The sequence below is a fragment of the Dendrobates tinctorius genome, unplaced genomic scaffold, assembly GCF_039654945.1.
Source record: "Dendrobates tinctorius isolate UK_male_01 unplaced genomic scaffold, ASM3965494v1 ptg000008l, whole genome shotgun sequence".
Classification (NCBI taxonomy): domain Eukaryota; kingdom Metazoa; phylum Chordata; class Amphibia; order Anura; family Dendrobatidae; genus Dendrobates; species Dendrobates tinctorius.
Window position 1 is genome coordinate 43,781,150 of NW_027361676.1, and position 22,648 is coordinate 43,803,797.

The following is a 22,648-nucleotide window of genomic DNA, read 5'->3' on the forward strand; positions in this document are numbered from 1 at the left end:
AGGCCCAGGTAGGTATATTTGTCCATTCCTGTAAGGGCGCAGTTGTTGAGGATAAATTAAGGGTGTTGGTCTGATTTTCTCTTTCTCTTTTGGAACACCATGATGTTGGTTTTCTTTAGGTTGACCGGTAGAGCCCAGGTGGAGCTGAATTTCTCTAAGATTTTCAGGTTGTCTTGGAGGCCTTTCTCGGTTGGTGACAGAAGCAGCAAGTCATCTGCATACAGCAGGAATTTCACCTGCGCGTCATGGAGGGTGAGACCTGGTGCTGTGGAAGATTCCAGAGCGGTAGCCAGCTCGTTGATGTAAATGTTGAAGAGCGTTGGGCTTAGGCTGCAGCCTTGCCTGACTCCCCGGCTCTGCTGGAAATAAGCCGTTCTTCTGCCGTTCACACTCACACTGCAGAGGTTCTCGGTGTAGGAGCTTTTGATAACATCATAGGTCTTTCCTCCTATTCCGCTCTCCAGCAGTTTCAGGAATAAGCCTGGGTGCCACACCGAATCAAAGGCCTTTTTAAAGTCCACGAAACAGGCGTATATCTTCCCATTCTTTGTATTGTGGACGTGGCTCTGAATGAGGCTGTGCAGGGTGTAGATGTGGTCAGTAGTGCGGTGGTCTGGCATGAACCCTGCTTGGCTGTTGCTGAGGACGTTGTGCTCGGTGAGGAAACTGAGGATCCTCTTGTTCAGGATGCTGTTAAAGAGTTTTCCCAGGTTGCTGCTGACACATATGCCTCTGTAGTTGGCTGGGTCATACCTGTCCCCATTCTTGTGGATGGGTGTGATGAGGCCTTGATTCCAGGTACGAGGGAAGTAGCCGGCACTTAGCACAATATTGAAGAGTTTAACCATTGCGACCTGTATTTCTGGTGGGCTGTACTTCAGCATTTCTGGTAGGATTCCGTCCAGGCCACTGGCTTTTCTACATCTTATGGAAGAGATTCTCTCTGCTACTTCCTGTAATGTAATAGGTGCATCCACGGGGTTTTGGAAATTTTTTACTTTTTGCTCCATTGCTTTTAGTTTTGCCATTATGTTTTCTTGTTCTTGGCTTAGTTCTTCCTTTGGAATGTCTTTATAGAGGTCTCTGAAGTACTGGAGCCAGATGTTGCCATTTTGGATATGGATGTTGTTTTTCTTGTCTTTTGTGCCCATGTGGTTCCATAGTTCCCAGAAGGAGTTGTCTTGGAGGACGTCTTGGAGTTGGTTAAGTTTGGTAGAGATGTAACTCTGCTTCTTCCTCCTGAGGATGGTTTTGTACTGCCTTTGTATGGTTTCATAGGCTTCCCTCAGACCTGGGTGATTGGGGTCTCTGTGTTTCTTGTTTGAGGCTGTTCTCAGGGTCTTTCGTACGGCTTTACATTCTCTGTCAAACCATCCATTGATCTGTTTTTCTTTTGGTCTCTTGTATTTGACTTTTTTAAGGTCGGACAGTCTGGCCATTGCATAGAATATATTATTGAGGTCTTTTGCAGCTTGACTCACTCCCTTTGGGTTAGGCTGGTACTCGTAGTTGTAGAAGTGGGGGAGCATCCGCTGTATTTCAGGTCTGCTGGGAGCCTCTTTATACTTTAATGCCGACGCTTTGTGCCATTTATAGGATGGAGGCCGGGTAAAGAGGCCGCTCTGCTGTGGCTTTTGAATGGATGGTTTCTCTGTAGATTTCAGGTACAGAAGAAGTTAGCTGTGGTCTGACAGGTGCGTTTGTGGGGAGACTATGAAGGCGCTGATATTTGCCAGGTTCATATCTGTAATGGCATAATCTACTACACTCCTCCCTACATGGGAGTTTAGTGTGCACCTCCCTAAGGAGTCTCCTTTGGTTTGTCCGTTAAGAATATGAAGTCCTAAACTTCTGCACACGTTCAGGAGCTTTTTACCTCTTTTGTTGACTGTACTGTCATAGCTGTTTCTCTCTGTGACTACTGAGTCTTGGCCGTTATTCTCTGCTCCAAATATGTAGATGTTCCCATCCGTGGTCAGGAAGTCGTTTTCTCTCCCTGTTCTTGCATTGAGGTCTCCAAAGATGAGAACTTTGCCCAGGCCCTGAAGTAGGGTGACTCTGGTGGTGGTATATAGGTGGTGCAGAGATAGACATCAGACTGAGAGGTGAGGATGGAGCTGCTGATCCTGACATAAATGCTGCTTTTTTCACTTTATATGTCCAGGTTTGAACTTTTACTCCCATGGTGTGATTTATTGAGATAAGCAATATGATTGCTAACTATGTTAAAAAGCAGTTAGGGCAGAGTAACATCATAAGCACAGAATAGACCCTGCCACTGGCATCAGTGAAGGATAGTCAATTACTTTGCCTCGTTCTGTGGTGTAATTTCAAACAGCAAACACTAACCTGAAAAAAAGGCATCATGCACACGTCCATTTATTTCCGGTACCAGAAAAAACAGTACCGGAGATATCCGTGTCCATGTGTCCATGAGTGTACTACGTGTGCCACCCGTGTACCGCATGAGTACCACACGGACAACTGCCGGGGAAGAAGCGCTACAGTAAGCGCTGTTACCCAGTGGCAGGTGCTGAAGCCGACTGTCATCATTCTTCCCTGCTGTGCCGGCGAGCAGAGGAGAATGATGAGTGTTATATTAAAGTCTGAACGACAGCATATGGGGGCTGTGGAATACCCTGATCATCCACACCTACTGTCACTGTTATTAGTGGCAGCAGGTGTCGGATGATGGGAGTAGAAGTCTCAAAGCCCCCACCTGCTGTCGTTCGGACTTTAATATAACGCTCATCATTCTCCTCTGCTCGCCGGCAGAGCAGGGGAGAATGAGAACCGTCTTCAGCACCTGCCGCCAGGGAAGAGCACATACTGTAGCGCTTCTTCCCTGGTGCTGATGCGTGACACATGGAGGACATCAATGTGTGTTCTCTGTGTGCACGTATGCAGGATGTTTTGCCATCCATGCTGACGGCAAAAAACGGACATGTGTTTTGCCCATGGACACACGGTCCGTGGAAGCACACTGACTTTTGCACAGACCCTTTCATTTGACTTGGTCTACGTGAGTACTTGTCTCCAGTACATGTGAAAACTGTCACAACACGTACCGGAGACATGGACATGTGAAAGAGGCGCCTCAAGCAGCTTTCTGTGGTCAGGTACAGGCAGTTACATGGGATTCATTAGTGAAATTTTTATTAAATTATCTCTGCACAACATTTTTTTTAAAACACATCCAGTTGTTAATACCAGTTAATTCCATATCTGCAGCACTGAGATCTCATCTCCCGAGATCTTGGTGTTGAGATCTCCATCTGCGCATGCACCTCCTCTGGCGGCCATTTTCCCGGAGTCCACTGCGTAGGAAACAATGGAACTGCTCAGTGTCGGCAGAGCCCCCACAGCACGGGACACAGGCAGCATGGGACACAGGCAGCACTGGACACAGGCAGCACCATACACCCACAGTACTGGACACCCACAGCAGCACGGCGCACCTCCGAACGACCCTGCTCCACCGCAGCCGGTAAGGTATATCTGCATTATAAGATTCACCACCATTTCCCCCCAAATTTGGATGAAAAAGTGCTTCTTATCATCGGAAAAATACGGTAAGTGTTTTTATTTTACAGGAGAGATGCATAGTGATTCAAAAGGTGTTGTCTGAGTAGTGGACAACCCCTATAAATCATGTAAGCAGCACAGACCAAGACCAAAACCAAATTCTGTGAAAAATAGGGTTACATGTGCTACCGGTAAAATGTATGATACAGTTTCTTGCTTTTTCTGGCTATCGAGTAACCAGACTTCAAACAATTTATAATAGTAGTTACTGGACAAACTTTACAATGGTTTCCATCTCACACTCTGACATCAAAATCTTTGTTATACATCAACTGTCTTTTAGGTTCATGCTGACTATTAATTTTATTTTGAAAAGAAACTTTGATGCCTGACACAGCAGTGCTGTGTTATATTGTTTCATATCGTAGACAAGATGCAGTGTAACACAGTTATAAGCAATAAGACATGACAGCCTGTATTTTATTGAATCATTAAAATCTGCCTCAGGTGTGTAGTAAGGCATAGTACTGAATGCTGAGTGACTTCAACCATTGGAGAACTGTTTAAATGACCCAATAAAATATACTCCAGAGAATTGTACAGCTCTTAACGTGCACTGTAATAGTCATAAATAAAATAAAATAAGCCCAAAATTTTGGGGCCTTCAGATTTATGCCCTGTGTAGATCTTCCATCAGCCATCTATTAATGAATGTATGTACAATATATCTTTGTACTTTTATTTTATTTTAACTATTGGTATTTGTGCTTACCAAATATATATTTTTATTTCTATTTGTGGGTATAACCGTTCTAGAAATTTCTATGTTTCTGTCTTTAACGTGGACTGTATATTCAGAAAATGTCTTACTGTTAAAAACAATGTTTTATATGAAATTATATTTAGAATAATTTTAGTCATGTTTTCTATTATCCAATTTTACTATTTTTTTTAGGGTGGAGTTGGGGTGAGGGTGAAATAGACTACTCTTTTATGTCTTTAGTAACTTCTAGCTACGTCATTGGGTCTCTCGTTCCCTTGTCCTTGCATTACGTTTTCTAAATCAACTTAACTCATCTAACCCAAATGTGCAACACAAAAGTCAACTTGTTTTTGCATCTAGCACTCCCCTTTTCTGCTTCAGTGTAGGGTATATCCCAAGTCCAAATGTATTTATAATTCCTCACATCTAGGTAATCTGTATACACCAACAACAAGCATAGTCAACCTAATATTCTAATAATTGTTTCATAATTTCATAGTTACTGATCCTATAGTATAGATATATATCTATATATATAAAAAAAGGTATGTATGTGTGTGTATCAAGCCACGCCCACTGCACATAGCCCCATCCACTCCACATAGCCACACTCACTCAACATGCAAAGCCCCGTAAAATAAATATCTAATCTAATATATATATATATACATATTTATATATAAAATAAATATCTAATATATATATATATATATAATTGCCTTGTAATGTTTTCAGTCCCTGTTCTGTCCAGATGTTACCATATCCCAGAATTCCAAGCGGAGGAAGTTCACCGACCTCCATATTGGGACCTCCATATTGGGACACCCAAATGATGGGTTTCTCAATATGGAAACTGCTGCTGGTACCAACCTATTGTGTGGTACCACCAGCCGAACATCGTCACACCACACACACTCACACTCACACACTCACACAGCCTTTTGCTGCAAAACACCATCGCACTGCGCCAGCGCAAATTCCACGCAGGTGCAGTGATTTATTGAGCTGATCCCAGTAGCAGATGCTTGATGTGTCTACAGGTAGAGGAAGCTGGTCACAGTGAAGGGGTTTTCCCATGAATGAAAGTTCATTTTAAAAATTGTCTGTGTCTGACCGTGTACGGTGCATACAACATCTCCTGGGCATGGGAGGAAGCAAAAACAATACTGACATTACAGCAGGGGATCACAGATAATTCATTTTGTGAGGTAAAATATTTCACTGACTGTTTTTAAACAATATTTTACCTCACAAAATGTTTCCTCTGTAATCTCCTGCTGTAATGTCAGTATTGTCTTTTGCTTCCTCCCCTGCCCAGGAGCTGTGGTATGTTCTGTACATGGTCAGACACAGGGGTGAGAGAGACAGAGCACAGGGGGAGACAGCTCAAATGGGACAGCACATGAGGGGAGAACACAGCAAAGGAAGGACAGAGACAGCAGACAAGGGGGATAGCACATGGGGGAGACAGGTCAAAGAAGAAAGCACAGAAGAGAGAAGTCAGCACATGAGGAAAGAGAGAGTGGATAGATGGGTGAGCACATGGGGAGAGATTCTCAATGCTGCAAAGCCTGCCCCCATTATGACATTGCCACCCTCCAGATGAGATAGCTTCGGGACTCCATCTAGTATATAATAAATATCCAATATATACTGTATATTTCATAGGCAAATCTTCTTGATCTCAACAGGTGACACTGCCTGTGTTGCCCATAGCAACCAATAACTAAGCATCTTTCATTTCACCAGAGCTGTTTAAAGATGAAAGTTGAGCTGTGATTGGTTGCTATGAGCAACAATTTTCCTTGTAGACAGTTGTGGTAACTGAGGCCTATTATTCTTATCATTTCTATGGTGTTATCATCCTTCCGTAAAGCTGGAAATAACACAATTTATTATTGTGCCGACACAGACCACCCTCTGACACAGACTGCAGGGGTAGCCCAGAATCAGGAACTTCTCTTTGTCTGGCATAAAGCATCTCATGAACTTAAAAATTCAAACACAGATTAAAAAAAGAAACACAAGATGGATCTCTCCAACCCAGGAATCATTTTAATCGGTGTAAAAGCACCAATGTGACAAGGCCTGGTTCGCGTTAAACTTATTTATACAACCTCAACTACTGCCACTCTAAATAATTTCTTCTTTACAATTTCTAGCTAAAGAGTATTACACTCAGGGGGAGAAGCTTCTGCACTGAAATGCTCTGTGTTGCAGTGACACTGTGCCTCCGCCATGTACAGATTTGAGGGAACCGGAAGATGACATACAGGTATATACTATATACAGGGGAGATGACATACAGGTATATACTATATACAGGGGAGATGGCATACAGGTATATACTATATATGGGGAGATTACATACAGGTATATACTATATACAGGAGGAGATGACATACTGTACAAGTATATACTATATACAGGAGGAGATGACATACAAGTATATACTATATGCAGGGGAGATGACATACAGGTGTATACTATAAACAGGAGAGATGACATACAGGTGTATACTATACACAGCAGGAGAGGAAATACGTATAGTTATTATGCCCGGGCAACGCCGGGCTCTTCAGCTAGTCATATGTACTTATGAATTCTCATGTCTGCATAAGTTGCAATGTACTGTATGTGCATTACAGCCTCTTGAGATAGGAGGTGCCTATCAGAGCTTAATTAATTTATTATTGATCTCTTAAAACAGGTAAAAACCATATATTTTATAAGACTGGATAAATCCTTCAATTAGGAAGTTTAAACACAATGACATTCACATTGACAATATATGCACTGGTAAGAAAACTGTGCAGTAAACTGAATTTTTGACACTATTCAGGTCAGATTTCACATAAGGCCAACCTAAGCCATGGCATAGGGCACAGTAGTCAGTGGGTGTAAATAAATTGAGTGTTACATTTACATTGCCCTTTTCCACAAAATGCTCAGTCACAGGCAAAAAGTATTTGTTATTTCTCTCTTACACACTCAGCATAAAAGGAAAATCCTAGATTTGGAGTTACAATAGTGATTACAAGTGATTCATTATGCTCATATTGCTTGATCTCTACATTTCTACTGCCATCAAAGATGATCTAAAATACCTCAAAAGTGTCAAAATCCTGAACTTAAGCAGAAGCAAGAGCTATACTATACTCATCAAGGTGCAAAGATTTGAAACAACTAGGAAAAGGTCAGACTGGACACCTCCACCTGGACGCAACCCTCATTTGGATAAATATATAGACTCCTTCAGACATTTGATAAAATCCACAATCATAGACACTAACAGGAGACAAGCATCCAACATCAGTGCCCAGGAGAGAAAGGCCATACAGTCTTTAAAAACCAACAAAGAAATCATCATTAAACCTGCTGACAAGGGAGGTGCAATAGTCATGATGAATACGTCAGACTACATGAAGGAAGCAAACAGGCAACTTATGGACACATGCTACTATAGAAAATTGGAGTCGGATCCTACACAGGACTATTACAAGGAACTAAACAAGTTGGTTTCTTGTCTGCCTGACCAGTCCATAAGAGCTGGCGATGACCTGATACCAGAGACTCCAAGAATAGGGACATTCTACATGCTTCCCAAAATCCACAAATCTGGAAATCCAGGAAGACCAATTATTTCATGTGTGGGCACCCTCACTGAGCAGGTATCTGGATGGGTAGAGGGTATTCTTAAACCACTGGTGAAGGATACATCCAGCTACATTCAGGACACAACTGACCTATTGAATAAACTAGCAGCAATAGGTCCTCTACCAGAAGGAACCATCCTGGCCACCATGGATGTGGAATCTTTGTACTCTAATATCCCACACCAAGATGGTTTACATGCCTGCAAATTCTTCATGGAAAACACAGGGACTGATGCTGATGCCGTGGTGAAACTTATAAAATTCATCCTCACCCACAATTACTTTGAATTTGACAACAGGATCTATCTACAGGAGACTGGCACAGCTATGGGAAGTAAAATGGCTCCACAGTATGCAAATCTTTTCATGGCCAAGCTTGAAAGCGATTTTTTGTCCTCATGCCCCATCAGGCCCCTGGCCTACTACCGCTTCATTGATGATATTTTAATCATCTGGACGGAGTCTGAGCAACAGCTAAAGACGTTCCACGAACAGTTTAATCAATTTCATCCCACCATCAATTTAACACTCAACTACTCCAGTACCGAGATTAATTTTTTGGACACCATCATTAAGCTAAAAAACAATGAAATAGAGACATCCCTGTATCAGAAGCCAATCGACCGTCCAACATACCTTAAATGGGACAGTTTCCATCCAAAACACATAAAGAACTCTATTATCTATAGCCAAGCCATCAGATACAATCGTATATGTTCCAACCCCATGGATAGAGACAAACACCTTGGTCGCCTCAAAAAAACCTTTTTGAATCAGGGTTACCATCCAAGAACAATTGAAAACCAAATTACAAGAGCCACCAGATTGTCAAGGAATCACCTGCTACATTACAAAGCTAAAGAAGAAAATAACCGAGTGCCTCTAGTAGTCACCTACAACCCAAATCTGGAGGTGCTAAGGGGAGCTGCACGGAAATTACAACCTTTACTACAAAAAGATGCCCGATTAAAATCAATTTTTCCAGACCCCCCACTGCTGTGTTTTAGGCAGCCCCCAAATTTAAGAAGCATCATTGTCAGAAGCTCCCTGTCCTCTCCAACAGCTGCAGGAACCTTTCCTTGCAACCAGAAAAAATGTAAAACCTGTCCATTTATAATGACCACGGACAAGATAAAGATCCCCAACTCACATCAGGACTACAAGATCCCAGGTACTTTCACCTGCATTACATCTAATGTGGTGTACTTAATTATTTGTACTAAATGTCCAACTGGGGGTCTGTATGTGGGGGAGACAGGGCAAAAGCTTAGAACAAGGATGAATGCTCATCGTCACACAATAAGAGAAAAAAGAATGGATCTACCTGTGGCAAAACATTTCTGTATCCCTGATCACAGCAGCATGGATATGAAATTACTGGTATTGAAAGGTAACTTCACATCTCAGATAGAGAGACGAGTTTGGGAGTACAAATTTATGACGAACTTTGACACTCTCAGTGCTGGAATGAATGTGTCGCATGGATTTATGTCTTTTTACATCAATTAAGGAATTTCCTTTTAAAACCTTGCAGGGCAACACAGAACTAGACCCCAATCAGAGGACCATAAAACATCCAGACTCCTTATCTATGAACTGGTCCAATGTTTATATTTATGTTTCTCCCTCTCCCATATTGATAGTTCTGCTTCACGTCACTTGTCTTATCTATTGCATTTTTTCTAGGCTGTATTGTGCATAAATATGTGACTTCAGATTTTGTATTAGTCTAGCCTGATGAAGAGACCTGAGTAGTCTCGAAAGCTTGCAATGTATTACCATCTTTTCAGTTAGCCATTAAAAGGTATCAACTACTGAGGACTCTCAATCCTGAATATTTTTCTAAGATTTGAAACAGCATTCTTGGCACAGTTTTGGGGAACTCAAGAAACATGGCTGAGATGACACCAAGTGAACACGTATGTGCAAAACGTGAAGATTGATGTTTGGAAACTGCCGAAGTTCTCGAATAACTAGTAAAGTTCTTAGAACTGTGGAAAAAGTATTATTTAAGTGAGGACAAAATTAAATGTAATCAGTATTGTTATAAGGCTTCTGTCTATTCATGGGCCATTAATTTTATATAATTCGCTATTTCGCATTTTACTTACTGCTCTTCAACCTTCTTTCATTTTTGTATATCACAGTCATAATTTTGCTTGAATCATTAGTAGAGATAAGCAAAAGAGTTAGGAAAATAATCGCCTATCTCAAATTTGGCGCAAATTCGGATTTGTGTTCGAATTATGGAGCATGTTTGCTCAAAATTGGCAAAATTCTATGAAAGCTCGGTAAATCGAATTTCCACTAATGCTTTTGTTAGGACTTTGGCTAGAATAGTGGCACTGTATGATTAGTGGGAGGGTACGTGTTTGATTAGGGGAGGGGGTGGGGAGATGTTAGAGTAGTGGCGGACAGTATATTTTTTATTAACTTAATATGTGGAGATTCGCGTAGCCAATCAGGGCGCAGAAACCATCCACAATGTTCAGACACAAAGTCTTCTGTGATTGGCTGCCAAAGTCAAATGTTCATCTCCATATAAAAAGAGAACATGTTGTTTTTGTGTCATTTTGTCAGTGTAACAGCGCACAGAGGTTGCTTCTGCTGCTGCAAGTAGTCAGATAGTTAGCTGTGGTTATTTGTCAGCCATTTCTGCTAGATAGAATCCTGTGTCAAATCAACCTTACGGCATCTAAATCGCTTGTGCTAAGAGTGTGGTGCAGCCAGAAGTCTAAATTTCAGAATGTAAATCATTTGAGCTAATAGTTTGGTGCAGCCAAATGTCCACATTTCAGAATCTAAATAGTTTATGCTAATAGTGTTGTCCAGCCAGAAGTCCACATTTCATAATCTAAATAGTTTGTGCGAATAGTGTGGTCCATCCAAGAGTCCACATTTCAGAAACCAAACAATTTGTTCTAATAGTGTGGTCCAGACACCAGGCCACATTTTTTAATCTAAATCCTTTCTGCTATTAGTGCGGTCCAGAAACCAGGCCACATTTTTGAATCTATATATTTTCTGCTAATTGTGTCATTCAAACACTAGGCCATATTTTTGAATCTCTATCCTTTCTGTGAATAGTGTGTTCCAGACACCAGGCCACATTACAGAATCTAAATTCTTTCTGCTAATAGTGTGGGCCAGCCATGAGTCCACATTTCAGAACCTAAATAGCTTGTGCTAATAGTGTGGTCCAGTTAGGCGTCCACAATTCTGATTCAAAATCTTTTCTGCTAATAGTGTGGTCCAGACACCAGGCCACATTTCTGAATCTAAATTATTTCTGCTAATAATGTGGTACAGACACTAGGCCACATTTCTGAATCTAATTAATTTCTGTGAATAATGTGCTCCAGTCAACAGGCCACATTTCTGAATCTACAGTGGGTGTGGAAAGTATTCACGTATCTTCAAAATTTTTCACTCTTTGTTTCATTGCAGACATTTGGTAAATTCAAAAAAGTTCATTTTTTCTCATTAATGTACACTCTGCACCCCATCTTGACTGAAAAAAATAGAAATGTAGAAATTTTTGCAAATTTATTAATAAAGAAAAACTGAAATATCACATGGTCATAAGTATTCAGACCCTTTGCTCAGACACTCATATTTAAGTTACATGCTGTCCATTTCCTTGTGATACTCCTTGAGATGGTTCTACTCCTTCATTGGAGTCCAGCTGTGTTTAATTAAACTGATAGCACTTGATTTGTAAAGGCACACACCTGTCTATATAAAACCTCACAGCTCACAGTGCATGTCAGACCAAATGAGAAACATGATGTCAAAAGAACTGGCCAAGGAGCTCAGAGACAGAATTGTGGCAAGGCACAGGATGACTGGTTGCAACTGAAAGAAACAAGAATGCAGCTAAGTACAGAGATATCCTGGATGAAAACCTCTTCCAGAGTGCTGGGCCTGGTTTTTCTTCATCAAGAACAGCCACGGATCTCTATGACCAGGCATAGACTTTCGAGGTCTCAACCAGATCATGGTGAAAAATAAATATCCTATCCCACTGATTCCAGAGTTGTTTGACCGATTAAGAGGTACCAGGATCTTCACCAAATTAGATTTAAGAGGCACCTACAATCTAGTCCGCATTCGCCGGGAAGATGAATGGAAGACGGTTTTCAACACCAGGGATGGACACTATGAATACTGAGTGATGCCCTTCGGTCTCAGTAATGCATCGGCCGTTTTCCAAGAGTTTGTCAGCGATATCTTCTGTGACCTGCTTTATACCTGCGTTGTTGTGTACCTGGATGATATTCTAATATATTCCACAGATATGTCCTCCCACAGATGAGCAGTTTGGCAAGTTCTTCAGTGTTTTAGGGAGAATTGACTCTACGTCAAATATGAGAAGTGCATTTTCGAACAGTCTCTTCCTTTCTTAGGATACATTGTCTGAGATACCGGACTTAGGATGGACCCCGAGAAGGTCTCTTCTATCCTTAAATGACCACTGCCCATGGAAGTCAAGGCAATCCAAAGATTCCTTGGCTTTGCTAGTTATTATTGGCAATTTATCCTGCACTTCTCCACGCTGACTGCTCCCATCTTTGCCATTACCCAAAGGGGAGCAGATCCAAAGAACTGGTGCCCCGAGACTGAAGAGGCCTTCCACTTTCTCAAATGGTGCTTTTCCAATGCACTCACTCTGCGTTGTCTAGCTCTGAATAAACAGTTCTTCCTTGAGATGGATGCATCCTCATTAGGGGTCAGAGCTGTGCTTACGCAGAAGTCCTCCTCAGGTCACCGCGTGTCCTGCGGCTTCTTCACCAAGGACTTCTCCACTCCAGAACGTAACTACTCCATCGGGGACCGGGAGTTTCTTGCCGCTAAGGTGGCTCTGGGGAGTGGCAATACCTGCTGGAGGGCGTAGTTTATCCAGTAGTGATCTACAAAGATCATAGGAATCTGGCATATCTCCAGTCCACTCAGAGACATAATCCTTGCAAAGCCAGGTGGTCTTTGTTATTTGCCCACTTTAACTTTACTTTGTATTTCAGATCCGGTGACAAGAATGTCTCTCTCTCATTTCTATCTGGGGACCAAGAGGAGGATCCTCAATTTATCATTGAACCCTCTAAGATGGTTACAGTCAACCCTGTTTGCCTGTCAATTCCTCCAGGAAAGAACCTTGTGAGAGAATCTGAGAAGGAGCGAGTTTTGTCTTGGGGTCACTCATCTAAGGTGGCTGGTCACATGGGAAAAAGGAAGACTTTACAATTGATCTCTCATTATTACCAGTGGCCATCCATGAGGAAGTAGATCTATGCTTATGTGGCTGCTTGTCCGACTTGTGCCTACAATAAAGTTCCTAGACGGCTTCCAACCGGTTCTCTTCTGCCTTTCCTGTACCATCCATTCCTTGGCAGCACATAGCAGTGGACTTCATTATGGATTTGCCAGTTTCCATGGGTTGCACAGTCATCTGGGTAGTTGTGGATTGTTTCTCAAAAATGGCTCATTTTACCCCGTTGTCTGACCTTCCATCCGCTCCTGAATTGGCTGACAGCTTCTTTAAGCATATTTTCCACCTGCAAGGATTTCCTCGCTACATCATATCCGATCGAGGTTTGCAGTTTACTTCCAGATTCTGGCGAGCACTCAGTAAACATCTGGATATTGTCTTGGATTTCTCTTCTGCTTATCACCCTCAGTCCAATGGACAAGTGGAGCGGGTCAACCAGGTCCTGGGCCACTACCTGAGACACTTCGTCAATGCCCACCATAATGATTGGGTGAAATTACTTCCCTGGGCTGAGTTCTAGTGTAACAATCATGTTGGTGAAGCCTCTGGATAGTCACCATTCTACATCATGTTCGGTTGGCAACCCGAGGTTCCCCTTCCAATGACGGTTCCTTCTGATGTTCCTGTGGCAGATGTCCTTTCCAAAGATTTTGTGAAGTTGTGGGAGTCACGTTAGAAGCATCCTCACTTCGTATGAAGAGGCATGCAGACAAGAGGCGCCTTGATCCTCCGTGCTTCCATCCTGGAGACAAGGTATTGCTTTCATCCAGGTATGTCCAGCTGAAGGTCCCTTTTTACAAGTTGGGTCCTCGCTTTATCGTTTTTTTCGAGGTGTTGAAGCAGATCAACGAAGTCTCCTATAAATTGAAGCTGCCTCCTTCTCTGTGGATTCCAAATTCCTTTCATGTATCTCTACTAATGCCAGTCATCCTGGGTCCCTTCTTCAAGGATCTCAGTACCACGCCCACGCCAACAGCCTCGGATGATGTTTTTGAAGTGGAGAACATCTTGGCCATCAAGAAGGCGAGAGGCAAGACCTTCTTCCTCATTGACTGGAAGGGATATGGTCCTGAAGAGAGGTCCTGGGAATCTAAGTAGAATATCCACACTCCAATTCTTCTCTGGAATTTCCTCGATGGCCTGAAAAGGAAGGGGCATAAAGGAAGGGGTACTGTTAGCACCACACCGACTTCCTGGCTTTTCAGTTTACTCACCCGTGCTGCAGTTGGTTCCTCTCCCCTTCATGCTCTGCATGATTCCAGCATCACTTCCAGCCGGACCTCTGGCCATGTTCTAAGGGCACGCGTGCACGTGCTCCTGCCCTCTTAAAGGACCAGCGCGTGCACCTGCTATTTCCTTCCCAGCCAATGGTTTTGAGACATTATGTATTTATTGCTTCCTCTCCATTGGGGAGGTGCCTGAGCAAACTTCCTGTTTCTGTCTATGTTGTGTAAGGTCGCATAACAGTGCAGGTTCTGCCTGCTGTACTCTAAGCACAAATCCTACCTGTTGCACTCCCAGTACAAATCCTGCCTGCTGTACTCTAAAGCAAATCCCACATGCTGCACTCTGAAGCAAATCTTGCTAGCTGCACTCTGACACAAACTCTGTCTCTGATACCAACTCTGCTGCACTCAGATACAAGCTCTGCCAGCTGCTTCATCCAGTCTGTTCTTCGGGTCCAGCAGCTGCGTGACCGTTGTTCTGCCCTGGAGTGGTACCTGGCCATCATCAGGAGGCAAGTCTATCCTCACCATCAGAGGTTCTGGTGAATAGTCTGGTGATCGCTTAATCACGCCCCTCCAGACGCTCTGTGGTCTGTGGCACAGTGGTTCCACAAACCACATTGATGACACAATCAGAGGTCTCCAGCAGACCTTTATGGTTGTCATAGCTGGATTGCACTGAGCAATAGATGTGATCTGACCATCGCCTGTATGTAGCAGAGTCGATCAAACAGCTGCAGCTTCTAGTCTCCCATGGAGACTATTGAAACAAGGAAAAACTAAAAAAAGTTTTTAAGATATAAAAAAATATAAAAGTTCAAATCTCCCCCATTCAAAATAAAACAATACAAAATCAAACATACACATATTGATGCATTTAGAATCGCCCAATCTATCAATATACAAAAATAATTAACCCAATCGGTAAACAACATACCAAGAAAAATTCAAAATACCAGAATTATGTTTTTCTGGTAGCCGTTGCATTGCAATAAAATGCAATAACAGGCGATCAAAAGATCCTAATTACACCAAAATAGTATTAATAAAAATGTCAGCTTGGTGCGCAAAATATAAGCCCTCAAACAGCCCCAAATCACGAAAAATGGAGACACTACGGGTCTCAGAAAATGGCACCACTTTTTTTTTCACCAAAGTTTGTTTTTTTGCCGCTTAAATATAAAAGAACTTAGACATGTTTGGTGTCTATGAACTCGAGATGATCTGGAGAATCATATTGACAGGTCAGTTTTAGCATTTTGTGAACATATTTACAAAAAAAACCAGTGTGGAATTGCACTTTTTTTTGCAATTTCACCGCACTTGGAATTTTTCCCCATTTTTCAATACATGTTATGTTAAAACCAGTTGAGTCATTCAAAAGTACACCTTGTCCTGGAAAAAAAACAAGCCCTCACATGGCCATTTTGACCCAAAAATAATCTCTGGGAAGAAAGGGAGCAAAAAACGAGAATACAAAAATGAAAATACCTCCGGTTGTTAAGGGGTTAAAGATCTAGAGTATACATAAGAAGAGACCTTTCAATTGACAATAGCAATATCTAGAAGAACCTGCCAGCAGCAGTGCTGTACTATTTTGGTCTCTGACTACGGTAGAAGCCCAAACCTTTAAACTACAGGTGCTTCTCACAAAATTAGAATATCATCAAAAACGTAATTTATTTCAGTTCTTCAATACAAAAAGTGAAACTCATATATTAGTGATGTACGGTATTTCAAGTGTTTATTTCTGTTAATGGTAATGATTATGGCTTACAGCCAATGAAAACCCAAAAGTCATTATCTCAGTAAATACTTTTTAACACCAGTTTGAAAAAATGGTTTTAAAATCCGAAATGTTGGTCTCCTGAAATGAATATTCAGTAAATGCACTCAGTACTTGGTCGGGGCTCCTTTGGCATCAATGATTGCATCAATGCGGCGTGGCATGGAGGTGATCAGCCTGTGGCACTGCTGAGGTGTTATGGAAGCCCAGGTTGCTTTGATAGCAGCCTTCAGCTCATCTACATTGTTGGTTATGGTGTCTCTCATCTTCCTCTTTACAATACCCCATAGATTCTCTATGGGGATAAGGTCAGGTGGGTTTTCTGGCCAATCAAGCACAGTGATACTGTTGTTTTTAAACCAGGTATTGGTACTTTTGGCAGTATGTACAAGTGCCAAGTCCTGCTGGAGAATGCAATTTCCATCTCCCAAAAGCTTGTCGGCAGAGAGAAGCATGAATTGCTCTAAAATTTCGTTTTAGACAGCTGTGCTGGCTTTGGTCTTGATAAAACACAGTGGAACTACACTAGCAGATGACATGGCTCCCCAAATATCACTGATTGTGGAAACTTCACACTAGACCACAAGCAGCTTGGATTGTGTGACTCTCCACTCTTCCTCCAGACTCTAGGACCTTGATTTCCAAGGTCTAGTGTGAAGTATCCACAATCAATGATGGTTTCGGGAGAAATGTCATCTGCTGGTGTAGGTCCACTGTGTTTATCAAGACCAAAGTCAGCGCAGCCGTCTGAATCTAACAAGATTCTCTATGTATTTAATGTAAAAAGAAAACTGTACTTTTCTAAAATACTTCAATTGCAAAATCTCTATTCTCTCCTCTCTATTCAAACTTACTATCTGTGTTTTACATGCACTGGGGATTCTCAAATGAGAAGTGGTCAGTGCAGTGGTCAATGCCACAGTTGCTATCACCACCCTCAAACAGAATGTCATCAGAGATGACCCTTTCAGGGGCTGGAATACTCTCTGCTATATTGAGCATGCTGGTTGTCAATACTGATGTGTTCAGTATTCTGCACATGCTCGTTACTGTGTTACTTTCATTGCACTCCATTACCTGCTCTAAAGAAAAGAATTTAGTCAGTAAGAGACTGTTTGTCCCTGACAGTGTGCTCATTCACTTTCAATCTCTTTAAAAACAAGTGACTTGCTTGCTGAAAACTTTTTTCCTTAGGATTCTTTGATCCATATTCTGTGTGGTACACATCATGATGCTAAATAGCACAATGACTATTTTTCACCCTTTAACCCCTTCCTGACATGCGCCGTACTAGTACGACACTGCTATTTCCGGTCACCGTGCGGGATCACGCGGTGATCCGGTTAGGATGGCTGCTGTTCCTGATAGCAGACCATCCAGGCACATCACCACGGGGAGTGATCCTCCCCCCCGCATCAGCGATTGCTGTGATTGGCTGGTCAACTGTCACCAGCCAATCACAGCATTGTTACCAATAAAGCTATTGGAAAAAAAGGCATGTGACAGGATGTGATCTGTGCTGTGTGACACAGCACCAATCACAGCCATCACAATGGGTGGAGTGATCCCCATGTCACCTCACCTGATTAACCCCTATGGCGCCAATTGGCTTAACAATTGCTTCTAGCCAATCAGCACCAAAGGGGTTAATCTAAAATAGGGATCACCATACTGCACGCCATCTTTACCTCAGATTTGTCATGCAGAGCAGTTATCCAAGCCCTCTGTGTTACCTGAGAAAAAGAATCCATTGGTGGCCAGTGTGATCTCCCCATCGATCTCCTGCCCTCCTGTGCTGCATCCTTTCCTGAGAGCCTGTGCTGTGTGCTGCAATCTTCCTGCTGTGTGACTCTTGTGACCACAGCAGCAGCAGTACCTTCTCCACACCTTTCCCAGTCCCCCATCCCTGTTCCAGTACCCCACTCCAATTGAATTTTTAGCGCATTTTTTGCGCTTTTTTCCTGCGCGTGGTATCCCACGCAGAGCATTTGTGCTCTTCCTGTGTCCACAGAGCTCTGATCAGTATTGCTACTGATCAGGGACTGCGCCATGGGAATTTTTCTTTTTTTAGCTAGTTAGCATAGCGGACATCGCAGTCTAAACGACGTCCTATTTTTTTTAGAAAAATCTAATAATAGTAGTTAGTACAGTGTAGTTTTAGACATAGCAAAGTAGTGTAGCAGGCATCAGTGTTTGATGACTTCCCCTTTCCCAGTCCCCCATCCCTGTTCCAGTACCCCTCTTCCTCCTCCAATTTAATTTTTAGCGCACTTTTTTGGGGGGGGTTGTGTACGCTGCGTCCTGCGCAGAGCATTCATGCTCTTCCTGTGTCCGCAATGCTCTAATCAGTATTGCTGCTAATCAAAGACTGCGCCACTGGGATGTTCCATTTTTTAGCTAGTTAGTGTAGCGGACATCACAGTCTAAGTGACGTCCAATTTTTTTTTTTAGAAAAAAAAAATAATAGTAGTTATTACAACCTAGTTTTAGATGTAGCAAGGTAGCGTAGCCGGCGTCACATAGTTAGTGACGACCTATCTTGTTTTAGAAAAAAAAACGTACAGAGTAGCTTTATAGGTATGGAGGAAGCTTTTTTTCATGCATAAAAAGTGCATTAGGGGAGCATACGTCACAATGTTCACATTGTTGATGATGTCCATTTTTCTTTTGTAAAAAATAATTAGTTGCGTCGAGTAAATTTTTAGCTAGTGCATTAGGAGAGCAGAGAAACCAGAGAATAACAGGAGTTTTACATAAAAAGTATAAACTTTACTACCACATCCAAAAAGGATAAAATGCATAACACATATGCGGACAATGTATTCAAGTAGACACCAGAACCGGGAAACGTGTAGCGCTCATACCATCATAACTAGTGTGACTTTCCCCATATAACTAACCCCCATGGAATTAAATGTCAGACAATAGCGTCCCATAGTGGAAATAATCCCATGCACTAATATAGGGCCTGGCTATCCATAGCCTAAGTTATCCCACTGTTAATAACCGCATGGGAAAAAATGTCAAAACAAAAGTAAGACCGGGGGAAATAGGGAGAGATGAATACTCACTAAGTGGAGCGCCACCACCGCATCCCAGGACACCCCGACGTGCATTTCGCTAATACCAGTTAGCTGTCTCAAGGGGAAGTGTGGAAATTCTTGGCACAGGACCTTTTTACCCCATCGTAATTAGTCACATGACCATCAGCTTGTCATGTCGGCCAGGCACCGTGTGTAAGCGGCGCATGCGCCGATCCCCGACGCCCACCAGCCCAAGACGCCCGGCGGCGCCCTGCCAGCAAGCGAGCAGGGACAAGGCATCCTGGATAGCCAGGCCCTATATTAGTGCATGGGATTATTTCCACTATGGGACGCTATTGTCTGACATTTAATTCCATGGGGGTTAGTTATATGGGGAAAGTCACACTAGTTATGATGGTATGAGCGCTACACGTTTCCCGGTTCTGGTGTCTACTTGAATACATTGTCCGCATATGTGTTATGCATTTTATCCTTTTTGTATGTGGTAATAAAGTTTATACTTTTTATGTAAAACTCCTGTTGTTCTCTGGTTTCTCTGCTATTTCACAGTGGAGTTATTCTATGCACTTAAAGGGTGTGTGCACACCCGGTGCTAATTTACTGTGAGTCTGGTATTTGTCATGTTAATTGCATTAGGAGAGCGTACATCACATTGTTGGTGACGTCTATTTTTCTTTTGTAAAAAAAATAAACTAGTTGCGTTGAGTAAATTTTTAGCTAGTGCATTAGGGGAGCATACGCCACATTATTGCTGTAATCCATTTTTATTTTGCAACATAGAGTTTACAGGAGAAAAAAAGAGGCATTCAAAGAAAAGAACACGGTCCCTACAGTCAAACATGGCGGAGGTTCCCTGATGTTTTGGGGTTGCTTTGCTGCCTCTGACACTGGACTGCTTGACCGTGTGCATGGCATTCTGAAGACTACCAACAAATTTTGCAGCTTAATGTAGGGCCCACTGTGAGAAAGCTGGGTCTCCGTCATGGGTCTTCCAGCAGGACAATGATCAAAAACACACTTCAAAAAGCACTAGAAAATGGTTTGAGAGAAAGCACTGGAGACTTCTAAGGTGGCCAGCCATGAGTCCAGACCTGAATCCCATAGAACACCTGTGGAGAGATCTAAAAATGGCAGTTTGGAGAAGACACCCTTCAAATATCAGGGACCTGGAGCAGTTTGCCAAAGAAGAATGGTCTAAAATTCCAGCAGAGCATTGTAAGAAACTCATTGATGGTTACCGGAAAAGGTTGGTCACAGTTATTTTGGCTAAAGGTTGTGCAACCAAGTATTAGGCTGAGGGTGCCAATACTTTTGTCTGGTCCATTTTGGGAGTTTTGTGTGAAATGATCAATGTTTTGCTTTTTGCTTCATTCTCTTTTGTGTTTTTTCATTTAAGACAAATTAAATGAAGATAATAATACCAAAGAATTTGTGTTTGCAATCATTTTCAGGAAGAAACTGAGTATTATCTGACAGAATTGCAGGGGTGTCAATACTTTTGGCCATGACTGTACATCACTATTGATGAATCTCTCATTCACTTCTAAGGGAGGCTAAAATTCCAACAATACCTGCCCAGTACGGAATAAAACTGTACAAACTGTGCAAGAGTACCTCAGGGTACACCCACAGATTTAGGGTCTGTGAGGGGAAGGAAACCCAGATTAACCCCCCAGAATGAACCCCCATCCTGGGGGTGAGTGGGAAAGTTGTGTGGGAATTCCTGCACCCACTGCTGGATAAGGGTTATCACCTCTACATTGATAACTTTTACACCAGCAACCCGCTTTTCAAGGCCCTCTCTGCAAGAGGTACAGTTGCATGTTGCACCGTGGAAAAAAATCAGCAAGGCCTCCCTAATCCGCTAATTGGGAAAATGCTGAGAAAAGGGGAAAGCAGAGCCCAATGCAGCAATAACATGCTGGTGTCAAGCATAAGGACAAAAGGGATGTCCTTATCTTGACCACCATATACTATGACAACAGCACCCTTGTCACTATTCGTGGGACCACAACACAAGTCCCAAAGCCAGATTGTATCTTGGATTACAATTGGTACATGGGGGTGTGGATCTTTCAGAACAGGTCCTCCAACCATACAGTGCCATGAAAAAAGCCAAAGTATGGTACAAAAAATTGGCTGTGCACATTGTACAGATGGCACTGTACAATGCTTTTGTGCTGTTCCGATCTGCAGGCAATACAGGGACCTTCCTTCAGTTTCAGGTGGAAGTCATCAAGGCCCTAATGTTTGGCACTCAGGGAGGTGAGGGCCCAAGCACTTCTGAATCTGATAGTGACCGTATTGTCCCAGGTCAACATTTCCCAGTATAGGTTCCCCAAACAGCGAGGACAGGCCGATCATAAAAACGGTGCAGAATATGCTCCAAGAGGGGAATCCGAAAGGACATGACTTACCATTATGAAATCCGCCCTGAGAAACCTGGCCATTGCATTAAGGATTGTTTCAAAGCATACCACACATCCACAAATTAATAAAATTAGTTTATACCCTGTTGACACAACACACTTTTATAATCTGATGTACCCTGCACATCTTACACATAACACCACATTATAAATTCATACACCAGTAAAGCCAAAAGAATTATAATAACTACTATAAAACTATGCCTCTAGATAAATTCCTTCAAGGGTGTAGTTTCCTAAATGAGGTCACTTGTGGGAGATTTCCCCTGTTTAGGCACATCAGGAGCTCTGCAAATGCAACATGATGCCCGCAGACCATTCCGTCAAAGTCTGCAATCCAAAACGTCACTCCTTCCCTTCCGAGCCCTGCCGTGCACCCAAACAGGGTTGTTCCCCCACATATAGGGTATTGGCGTACTGAGGAGAAATTGCGCAATAACTTTAGTGGACCATTTTCTCCTTTTACCCTTGTTAAAATAAAAAATCATTGGTACACATCATTTTAGTGAAAAAAATGTGATTTTTTTCACAGCTCTACGTTATAAACATCTGTGAAGCACCTGGGGGTTCAAAGTGATCACCACACAGCTTCATAAGTTCCTTAAAGGGTCTAGTTTCTAAAATGGGGTCACTTGTGGGGGTTTCCAATGTTTAGGCACATCAGGGGCTCTTCAAATGCGACATGGCGTCCGCTCTCAATTCCAGTCAATTTTGCATTCAAAGTCAAAAGACGCTCCTTCCCTTCTGAGCCCTGCCGTGCACTCAAACAATGGTTTTCCCCCACATATGGGGAATCAGCGTACTCAGAAGAAATTGCTCAACAACTTTAGAGGACCATTTCTTCTTTTACCCTTTTGAAAATAAACAAATTGTTTCTGAAAGTTCATTTTTGACTAAAAATGTAAATATTCATTTTTTTCCTTCCACGTTGCGTCAGCTCCTGTGAAGCACCT